Source organism: Tachypleus tridentatus, chromosome 6 (assembly GCF_004210375.1).
Source record: "Tachypleus tridentatus isolate NWPU-2018 chromosome 6, ASM421037v1, whole genome shotgun sequence".
Classification (NCBI taxonomy): domain Eukaryota; kingdom Metazoa; phylum Arthropoda; class Merostomata; order Xiphosura; family Limulidae; genus Tachypleus; species Tachypleus tridentatus.
In genome coordinates this window covers 145,590,139-145,601,963 of record NC_134830.1, presented here as the reverse complement: position 1 = coordinate 145,601,963, position 11,825 = coordinate 145,590,139, and the positions used below count along the sequence as shown (strand labels likewise).

The 11,825-nt window shown below is 30.7% G+C and overlaps 1 protein-coding gene across 4 annotated transcripts in view; it reads right to left on the bottom strand.

Moving 5' to 3' along the window:
- LOC143253964 (uncharacterized) overlaps window positions 1-10,301 on the bottom strand; it is a 36,382-nt gene extending 26,081 nt beyond the window's left edge. For 3 of the 4 annotated variants that reach the window (XR_013029913.1, XR_013029911.1, XR_013029912.1), the window contains exons 1-3: window positions 10,205-10,301; window positions 6,119-6,174; window positions 522-3,621 (exon numbers count right to left, since the gene is read on the bottom strand). The gene's annotated coding sequence lies outside the window, so the exon portion shown is untranslated. Of the gene's footprint in view, window positions 1-521; window positions 3,622-6,118; window positions 6,175-8,432; window positions 8,912-10,204 lie in introns of all 4 variants that reach the window. The other variant, XR_013029914.1, reaches the window with a different exon arrangement.
- Window positions 10,302-11,825: the final 1,524 nt, after the last annotated feature.

Here is an 11,825-nt window from a genome sequence, read left to right as displayed (position 1 = left end):
TAAAAATGTTTTATATGTTTCATTATCCATTACTGATGTAACTTCTAGCATTTAAAACTTTATAAAGTTTGTAATCGAGATAACAATAGATACAGGGGATCAAATTTATACAAGTATTTGAAGAAGTATGTGTAACTGCAAACTTTCTTATGATAGTTTTCACTTGAAAGGCAGAGCATACTGCTACAATTGAAGTATTAAATGTCACATAACTGTACAGTAAACTCTAGAACAGTTACATAGTTTCTATCACTTGCTCACATAGAACATACTGTAATATATTTATTGATAAAAAAAAAAAAGACTGAACATCAGGTAGTGACACAATGTGATTAAGTCTATTGTTTATGTATATCATAAAAATACCAATTTTATGAAGTACTGTCCTACACCTACAAAGCCTATAAAATATGTAAATAAGAGGACCTGAAATTCATTATACACAATATGTAAATTTATAATAAAATGAAATTGGAACCACAAGATTAAATTTATCCATCACATATGAAAATAAAACTTACACAGGAACAGTCAGGTTTGTTGCCTCTGGATCAATTGTCAAATCTGAAGAGGCAGTAGTACTATTCCTGGCAGCTAATGTAATTCCATCTTGTAATATTCCATGCAATGCATGCAAAGCAAAGCTCAGTGTTATTATCTTCTATAAGTACATGATACAACATATGGAAAATGTTGCGACCAACATTTATAATTATCAACTATGAACTTATAAAAAAGACAATGTAATTTATAAACTGATTCATAACAGTGTAAAAATTAACTGAAGTGTCTCTATATATAAGGTTTCCATATATTGAAAATGTTATATCAAAATGTCAGATAATATATATATAATTTATGATGTATTTATTCTACTTTGAAACATTCAGTTTTTTTTTTCAAATTACATGTGTATATAATTTCACTATGAGTCAAATATTAAACTTGAGGACATATGTACAGAAAAAAGCTGATATAAATCAAAGACAATATTTATATTACAAGTTGCTAATTTTATGTGAGAAATCCTATAATTAAAGGCAGTGGCAAAACATCCAAAATGAATGCACCAAACACTTGAGATAGAAAAAAGAACATCACACGATGAAAAGAACAACTTAAAAGGAAGAATCTTATATGAATGTGAAAACCAGTTTATCATCCCAAGTCATAGTAAGATCTCATTGTAATGTAAATATTTTGGGTCTAGAACAAGATATCTGTTATCTTTTAACAGATAAGTCATGAAGGTGTGCCATTTATTTTTTGATGTTCACTTCCCAAAGTGGTGTTGTCTCAGTGATCCACCACCACAGGGTCTCTCACATAGCTTTAGAAAATTGATGAGACATTATTTTATATTTTTTCCAGAAACTATTGCCTTAAATAGAATGACCCATGAGAACTATCAAGGAAAAGGCATCCATAAAAAGATAATACTAAAGAGTAGGTGCTTCAAAAGGAATAGAAAAAATATGAATATTCTGTTCAGCAATCAAAAAAATGCTTATTCCCAAGAAAGAAAAACAAGATCTAAATGAATTCACACAAAAATATTTAACTTTGGCACAAGGCCCCACTGCAACATTCCTCTTTATTTTAGATAAACCTGGAGAAAAACACACATAATGGTGAGATACAATTCCAAAGTAAAACAAAACAAATTGAGAATTAGAATGAAGTGAAACAAACCTAGTACATGCTACCCATTTCCAATTTGTTGCAAAGACAACAAACAGCCTAGAGAAAGATAATAACAGGTAGAATAGCCTGTACTCCCTTACATAGATGCTGGCTGGTGCCAGGAACCCAAGTCTTGGGGAGGAAAAAGGGTACCAGGGGTTAAGAAGGTAGGAAAAGAAATAGAAGGACAGGTCTCTCCGATGAAACCCAAATAACCCATGGAAACATAGTAAAAGACAAATGTAGAAAGTTAAAAAGAAGGTTGACCCACACAACAATAAATCTCACGATGGATAACAGCACAGAAATCCAACAATGGGCCTCCTAAACCTACAGCCTGTGTTAGAGAAATAACACCCAAAGTAGGTAAGTGAATCTCAGAATTCACTGTAGAAATACTTAAAACAAACAAGAGATTGATGTAAATATTTGAGTGTAAGAAAATATTTATGACTGGGAAATTAATTTCAATTAAAATATTTCATCAATATAAAGAAAAATAATAATAATGAAGAAATTCAACTTCAGAAACTAAACTATTAAAATAATGATTCACACGAAGAGCACCAAAAGAAAAAACTTCTGAGCACAAGTACTGCCAAACAAGATGTGACAGATTGGTAGAACTGAATTGAGGAAGTCACATACATCATGAGAGTATATCACACTTTGGTGGAGAGTAGATGCATGACGATTTGCATGAGAAACATAATGGAATCAGCCAATTCCAACAGAGGAGAGTTAGAAGGTTTGGCATGTATAATTTTTTGCATATAGAGGGCAGCACTAAACTGCTTTGTTTGTTTTGAATTTCGTGCAAAGGTAGACAAGGGTTATCTGCATTAGCTGTCACTAATTTGGCAATGTAAGACTAGAGGGAAAGCAGCTAGTCATCACCAACTTTTGGGCAACTCTTTTTACCAATGAATAGTGGGATTGGCTGTCACACTATCACACATCCATAGCTGAAAGGGCGAGCATGTTTGGCTTGACAGGGATTCAAACCTGTGACTCTTAGATTATGAGTTGAGCACTTTAACCACCTGGCCATGCTGGGCTCACTAAAAAAGAATGGCTATTTATGCAGGAGAAGGTAATGTTCTGCATTGGAATAGACAATTCTTTATAGAGAAAGCAATGTAATATAATATCATTTGATATATTAAAACTTTAGCTTTCTATTAGTTACATATTGTATAGTATAAAATGTCAGACAGAACTACAGGAAATTTGCAAGACAGAAGACCAAGAGAGCAGATGTCACAGTTCTCATATTAGGGAAAGATGGAAGTTGTTTTTTTAAATACTTGCTTATTTAATTAACAACTTAAAACTTGTATAATAGTATAATTTGATTTATTAACTACATGTTTTGCCAAGTTTATTCATATATAATGATAACAAAGTAGTTTAATTACATTTTGAACATCAAAAAGTTATGACATGTACACTTTGACACATACAAGAGGGTTAATGTTTAGCTTATACATTATAATAAAGCAACAAAGCAATTACTTTAACAAAATTTACTTACCCTAGTCAAGCATGTAGTTTAAAGGAAAATTTCACAAAATGAACAACCAACTTGACTGCCAACTACCCTTAGAAAGAGAATGTTGTTTCTCAGGTATTATGTTAAACAAGCATAACTGTAATTAACTAACAGTCTGAATTTTATAAGAAAATATGTGTGATACCATTGTTTTCTTTATTATTTATACGTTAACTTTTTTAATTTTCAGCCAAATAAATTTTTTAAAGTTAGTAGCTTATATATAATTACATGCAAACTTGGTTGAACAGTAGCAAATCAAAACACACAAAAATATGAAGAGTACCTGTATCCTGTGAATAAGTTTTATTAAATTAGCAAAAATACTGTCGAGAGTGGCCATCCATCTGGATATATCCAAGGTTTTTAACTGATCTGCAAGACCGCTAGGAATAAATCACCAAATTTTATAGATATGAATGATTTACTGGTACAGATATAACTTCCAGAATTACTGAGAATTATAATGTTGTCTCAAAATAAATAATTACAGGAAATTATTTAAATTATATTTTATTCTATTATATAAAAAATTAAGGTTATTATAGCAAAAACCTACAACATAGAAACATCATATTACTCTTCGGATATTACCTGATTTTTGACAATAATTTTCTCTCATGGCTGAGGCCTTCTTCAGTTCATTTCTGGGGTAGTATCAAGGTTGAGCATGGTTGGTTGATTTTTCCTAATTTATAGTATTTCACATTTGGTTTTCCACATTTTACTCTCTGTGAGACCCTCACTCAAATAAATTTTCCCAAAGACATTTTAACTCAAATAATGGATCAGCACTGAGAACAAAATATTGTCAAAAATCATGTAAATTCTCATGAATAAAAAAAACGTTTAATAAATATTAGCTAGACTAAAATATCATAAACTGTTTCTCTTGTTTAACCATTTCCTTTCAAATGCTATGCTTTCATCCAGAACTAGTCATGTGAAATATTTAATTAAGATTTTATCTTTCAATGTACTGAACAAATAACAATTTTGTTTTAGCTCTTGATATTGTAATACAATGTGCTTGAAAAGAAAGTACGAATCATTATACCTTCACAAGGTATTTAGCAAATATAATCTTATACTTGGGATGGGCAATAAAATTATAAAATAACTGATAAATGCATGGTCTATAAGGTTATATACTCTTTACCATTATAAGAACTCTAATAATATCATTATCAAAGTGGCTTCATAATAAGATATTTTCAGATTAATAATTGGCTGTAAAGTTCACAACTGCCTTATAATCATGGTTGATTACAGGCCCCTTCCTCCTACTCTAGCCTATTGCATTTCTGAATACCCAGTCAGCATTCATGTATGCATGATTTTGTGGACATAAAAAAGAATGTTATAATGCTCATTTTCCCCCCTTTCCCGTGATTTCTTAAAATGGAGAGCATCTTATATTCAAGATTGCCCTACAATCAAGCTAATACAGTATTTCCTTGGTTTGTTGTCCCTAGCTATGCTGATGAGCCTTGAATAGAAAAAAACTACAATTTATAGCAGAGGGTATAATTAATCAAAGGATGCATTAGGCCTCTACATCACAAATTTTCTTTTCAATTTCACCTCTGGTAAAAAGAAGCCTTTAGCATATATACATACATAATCATTAAACAGTTGATCATTGTATAATATCAGATGACTAATTCAAAGAAATGTCATAAAATTACTCACATACCTATATTAATTAAGGTTACCATATGGTAAAGTAAAGCAGATTCAAAACCCCAAGCATATTACATACACTTCACCATTATAAGAGGTCTAATAGTATATTTTTGGTTTGCTGACCCAAGATGTACTGATGATACTTATATACAGATATAGACACACACATGTATATATGATGATAAAAACACTTTTTTATTGGCAAGATTTCTTGGAGTTGCACAAGAATGTTTTAATCTTTCTCTACACTACAAAACTGTTACAATGTAAAACATTTTTGTATTCAAAACTGTAGAAATAAAGTTAGAATTATTGGTTCTCTTAAATTTTGAAATTTGATATGCAGGTCACTCAATATATGAATGGTGCCCAACAGCCACGATGAAATTTATATTATGAATACAGTTGTTTCTAACAATGAAGAAAACAGAAACATTAAAATCCTTGTATGGCAGATATATAAGTAATTTAGGTATTCTGTTAGATGTTCAGTGAATCAAAACTGATCTGAGAATAAAATTTATTCTTCCACACAGTTCTGATTTAAATATCCTTCATAACTTATCTAAACACCAAAAGAATACTTCTTAAATCCAAAAAAATATCAAAATACAGAATTTCTGATAATCATTAAGCCAATTCTAAAATCCTGCTGGAAACATTAAGAAATAATATAATCCAGAAAAAAAATGCATCACGTGAAACACGTTTGACTAAAAACTCCCAAAACCTAAGCACTGGAAAAGAGTTTAGCTTCTAATCTAATCTGAAAATAAGAAACAGCCACATAAAGCAGTTGACAAATAATATAATCCAGAAAAACAAAAACAATGTAGAACAGATTTAACTAATAATCTAATCTAGGAAAAAAGCCATGTTAAGCAGACTTGATTAATAACCTAGTAAGCAAAAATAGTTACAATTTAAACACATTTTCTTGGCTATATTCCAGTATAAAATGAAGAAATAGAACTTAAGTTATTTAAATATCAAATGAGTATGGACAAAATTATACTGAAATACTTAAAAAATAAATACAAATACTTCTCTAATGAAATACTGATTGATGTACATTTACAAGGTATAATGGGTAAAACTAGAATCTGATTCTCTCCATATACAGCTTTGGTACCCAGGTTAATATTAAAATATTTTAAGAAGTGATAACTTTGATTAGTGTACAGAAGTTTCATTTACCTTGCTGTGTTCTCTTTGTTTTCAAAATCTTCTTTAGCAACAACTTCTATTTTTGTCTAAAAAACAAATAATTTATCCACCTTTACTGAAAACTACATTTCAATTTGCTTTCATTTTATAAACAAATAAGAAAAATTCATTATAATGACAAAAGTTCAAGATATATTTTGCTTACACTGCACAAAATTCAAAACAAACCAAACTGCTACTAAACAGAAATATTTTAAATGAACTCATGTTCACCACTCAAATGTCTTTAAACCAAGTAGATTTTGATATAGTTGTACAGAATAAAAATTACACAAAAAAAAGGAGATTTTAGAATGAGCACTATCTTTGGATTTTTAAAATGAATATTTTCTTGTTTGGTTAATCCAAAGCAATATTAAACAAAATGTGCATACAACCTTTCTTGGCACTGACCAAAATAAAACATTATGCACAATGTGCCAATGTATGCAATGCCTAAAAATGAATAATTATATTTATTTTAAAACATAAAAATATATTTTGACTTTCAATTTTACCCAAAAAAGGATTCCCAAAATTATTGACTCACTCTTAATTTCAAATTGTTATGAAATGTACAAATTATTGAAAAAGTCAAAGAAAAAACTATAAAACACACTTGCTCGTTTTGCTCAATAATCAAATAATAAATTTCAGAACTCCAACACAATTGCTTTGTATTGTAATTATTCTACAATAGTGTTTAAAAACCTACACATAAACTGAGTTTTTGTTTTAACTGTTCTCAAAATTTTGATTGACAATAACAAAACAAATTAAAAATAAGCATGCAGACCTCAAGCATTTGTTTTTGCTGTATTCTCTAAGGACCATAATTTTAAAACTGCTCTAGAAAGTCTATAATTGTGCTTTCTTTTAAACTTTTGAAGAACCAAAAATTACATCAGTAAATCTCTATTGTTAAAAAACTGTGAAATTAAATTTTTCTTCACAGTTTTCTCTTGAACTGAATGTAACTGATTAATAAGTCTAATGGAGGTTTTCATGATAAAAATTATATTACATGTAGCTCCAGACAAATTAAATGACTTGAGGATTTCAGTTCACTTATTCTGTTTAAGGAATTTAAAAGGGCCAAGTATCAATACATATTACAAAAATCACGTATATTTTGATGATATAATAAACATTCAAAGCAGTATTGAGATTGTTGAAATGCCTTCTATGACAGCCATACTGAAATCTAAGATTGTTTTTTTGAGTCTAAGATTTTTTTTTGAAAAGAAATAAACCATTACTGAATTGCTTGAAAAATTAGATTATTTAAAATATTTTATCCTTATCAAAACATCTATACATCTATTTGTGATGTGCTAGTTGTCCGTCGATACATCACAAGTTGTATCTCAAAACAGTTTTATTTTCCCAATATGAAAAAGCACTGTTGATATAAAGGAAAATTTGTGTATGCATACTCTAATAAGTTGCAATAAATAATTCTAGAAAGATCAAAGTGTGCTCATATTATTGATAAATGTAGAAATTTCGATTCATGTTCGACCAATATACAGTTACGACAGAAAGTGTTCGTACCCCTGTGTCCCGAGTGGTTTTTTGCTCATAAGATAAAAAGTATCACTAGGAGACTTATTGAAGTATAATATATTATAAATATTATACTAACACACATTTACATAAATTTTTATGCAACTTAAACGACAAATAAACTGTTTATAAACAAATAACCAAAAATACAAGGAGCAGAAAGTGTTCATACAGTTCATAATGTGTGAAAAAACTGATATTCCCGTAAAAATTTGTTTTGTTTGGCAAATAAACTATATTATACCATTCCAGAACTAGACACTGGGTTCATAATTATTGGAATTTAGCCAGCAAAAAATGTACTTCCAGCAATTTAGCGCCATCTCCGTCATTATCTGCTTGGTCATCATGGCGAACAGGAAACAACTGTCCAGTGATTTAAAAAAAAATGAATTATTGTAAAATACAAGTATCGTGTGTCTCTTTCTGGTATTGCTACACAACTTAATGTGCCAAAATCTACTGCTAACCTCCATTGTTCAGGACGCCCCACAAAAATTCCAGAGAGAACCAATAGGAAAGTTCTCAGAGAAGTTAGTAGGAACCCTTGTTTAACATGTAATGACCTACAGAAACTGGTAAGGGAAACTGGGGTTGAAGTAAGCACCTCTACAGTTACAAACACGTTACGCTCTTCTGGGTTTAAAGCATGCCATCCACGTAGAACTCCACATTTAAAGCCTGTTCATTTAGAAGCACGATTGAGGTATGCAAGAAAGCATGTAGATAAACCCTTTACCTATTGAAAGAGTATTCTTTGGTCAGACGAGACTGAAATCGAGCTTTTCAGCCACAATGATGGTCGCTATATTTTTCGTAAGAAGGAGGGACGAAATCTTCCAAAGAACACTGTCCCTACAGTTAAACACGGAGGTGGCTCGATCATGCTATGGGGTTCCTTCAGCTTGTCTGGTGTAGGCAGCTTTCACCTCGTCAATGGAATCATGAAAAAAAAGAAGAGTACGTTGATATATTAGGCACTTATATCAAGATTGATGCTCGGAACTTGCGGCTTGGGCGTCGTTGGATCTTCCAGCACGACAATGACCCTAAGCACACATCGGAATGTGTGCAATCTTGGTTGCAGAGGAACCATATAAGCGTTCTGGAGTGGCCACTGCAGTCACCCAATCTCAACCCAATTGAAAATGTTTGGCATGAGTTGAAGACCAGGGTTCATCAGTGTCATCCGAAATACTTGCAAGAGTTGGAGGCCTTCTGTAAAGAAGAATGGAAGAAAATACCAGTCGAGTACTGTCAAACGATCATGAAAAGCTATGAGGAGAGATTGTGCTAAGTAATTCACCTGAAAGGCTACACAACTGACCATTAAATTAGATGCATGAACACTTTCTGCCCCTCCTATGTTTGGTTATTTGTTTATAAACAGTTTATTTGTCATTCAATTTACATAAAAATTTATGTAGATGTGTGTTAGTGCAATATTTATAATATATTTTACTTCTATTAGCCTACTCATGATACTTTTTAAGTTATGAGCAAAAAACCACTTGGGATGCAGGGGTACGAACATTTTCTGTCGTAACTGTATTATACCAGTGGTATATATAATGTGAATCATGTTGAATTGTTTATTCTACGAATAATTCTACAAAAGCGAGTTTTGTTTTCGTTTTTAATTTTGCACAAAGCTACTAGATGACTATCTGTGCTAGCTATCCCTAATTTAGCAGTGTAAGACTAGAAGGAAGGCAGCTAGTCATCACCACCTCTTGGGCTACTCTTTTACCAACAAGTAGTGGGATTGACTGACACATTATAATGCCCCATGGCAGAAAGGAGGAGCATGTTTGTGTGACGGAATTCAAACCCGGACCTTCAGATTACGAAGTCGAGTGCCTTAACCACCTGGCTATGCTGAGCCACAAAAGTGAGAAAAACTTTTATATTAACTAATTACTGTATGGGAACTCTTTTTAACTAGTTATAAAGTGAAACTGCTCTTATTCTAAATGCTAACTTTTCACTGACTTATAGTTTAGATACATACTTGTTAAGTTTTAGCTGTTTTACAATTTGAACAAAGTTCTGACTTCAAAATAAAGTTTTCCTTTAACACTTCTTATCCATAGCTTCTAAATGAAATTGTGACTATGTGTAAGTAAAGACTTTCAACAACAAGGGCACAGTTACTCATTACAACGTTTGTTAATATTCCTAATAAACCTTAAGAATATTTAATACATCAATCATAATTTAACTTCTATATAACAGAATACATCAGGGAAATATAGACATGTTTATGATTTACAGACAATGTTCAGTTTCCAAAAACCTCAAGGCTTAACAACTGCAACTTCTTAAAACTCTCAGCCTACTTTCAGGAGAACACTGCCTTTGTTCATAAATTCATGAAATTAATTATGATAAATTATAAACATCTATGCTACTTCATGAACATTTACAATGTATGTTATATACGACATAACATGCAAAAGGCCAGTTAAAATGTGTAAAAGCCTAAAACTAAACATTAATATTAGCATTTACCTGCTTAACAACAGCTTTAATGGCAGTGCAGGATTCTTTCTTGTAAACTTCCACAAAATCATGTCGTCGGATTCAAGCATCCCAAACACAACTGCCACTAGCCTTCCTAATAACAAAGAAGTATTATATGTTCACTACAAGAAATAGTCTATAAATACAGCAAAGTATTTGCACAACATTACTAATTTGAGTCAAAAGACATGTAAAGTACAAAAATATATCACAAAAAATAGGTAAAAGTAACTAATCAAAAATCACTTGTAAAATAAAAACTACTTAAAATATGAGACAAATTAATTTTAATTGCACCAAGCTAAGCTAAAGGATCAAATTCTCACAGTTAAATTTTTAAATAAGAATAAATAATGTATTAACCCTTTCTCAACAGGTCAGGGGTTAAAAAGCCATGTCATTACATTTGTTGGCTTGCATTCAAAATTTTATTGAACTACTATTTTATAAATTTACGTTAATAAGCTTGGAATAAAATTGTAATTATAATTAAAACTTCAATATTATACATGAGTTAAATTCTTCATTTAAAAGTAAATATTAAAAGAACATATCTAAATATAGATTTGTGAGTTACATGGGATATTGAATGCAGCACTGTTTAAAATTAGAAGTTTGGTGTCAACACTAAGTCTATAGTTTTGTACAAATTAGAAAATCAAATTGCTGATATCAATAAGCTAGAATATAAAATAAAACCTCATATCTTTTATTCTGCTGAGATATGGCTTATGTACTGAATCAAACATGTTGGCCACATTCATCTCTTCCATTTTTGAAAATGGTCCTTTATATACACTTACTTCAATATATGACAAGTGAATAACCCATCAACAGCTTAGAATGTCTCACAGTAGTTTCCCCACCATTACAATCTCTGAAAAAACTTCCACGTCCTTTTAATCTAAGATCTCAATGAGGTAGGCTGTGTCTTTAGTCTGCTCAATGTTTCGTATTTTACAAAATCTAAATCTTTGTTAGGAAGCTTAATAAATTATAGTTTAATTTATGGTATCAGTGTAGTTATTTATGAATTTTTGATTATCAACTGTGTTTAAGACCTAAAAATAATTTTTGTTTGATATTCTCTTCATGTGAAATTTTTAAAGGCTTAGCAGCCTACCATCGAATACAAAAGGTCATAATAAGAAGAGATGACTGTTTGCTTTACTTCTTGATTTATTGTCCTATACTTTAAGAAAAATAGGTTTAATGCTGTATTTTTCAGCATATAAGATGCACCCATATTTTCAAGGCCATCTTCAGAGAAAAAAATATTTTTCACACTTATCATTTATTTATTTGTTCAACATCAGCATAATCTTTTATTATTCTTTAGAATACTTCAAACGTGATGTTCATAATAAAATAAAATATGGTTGTTTCATACATTTACATCAAAACATTCATTATGAAAACTTTCAAAATCTTCTTTTGCATCATTGTAAACAAGTTCTGAAAGTTCACTCTCACTTGTCCTCAGACAATATAATCTTTGATGCCATTAAGGCAACTGCTCACATCACATTTGTTAAATACCTTTATTACAGTTTCCATACTGAGGAAGAAAAAAGGTTTGGTACTTTTAAACATTAAGGAAACAAAAAAC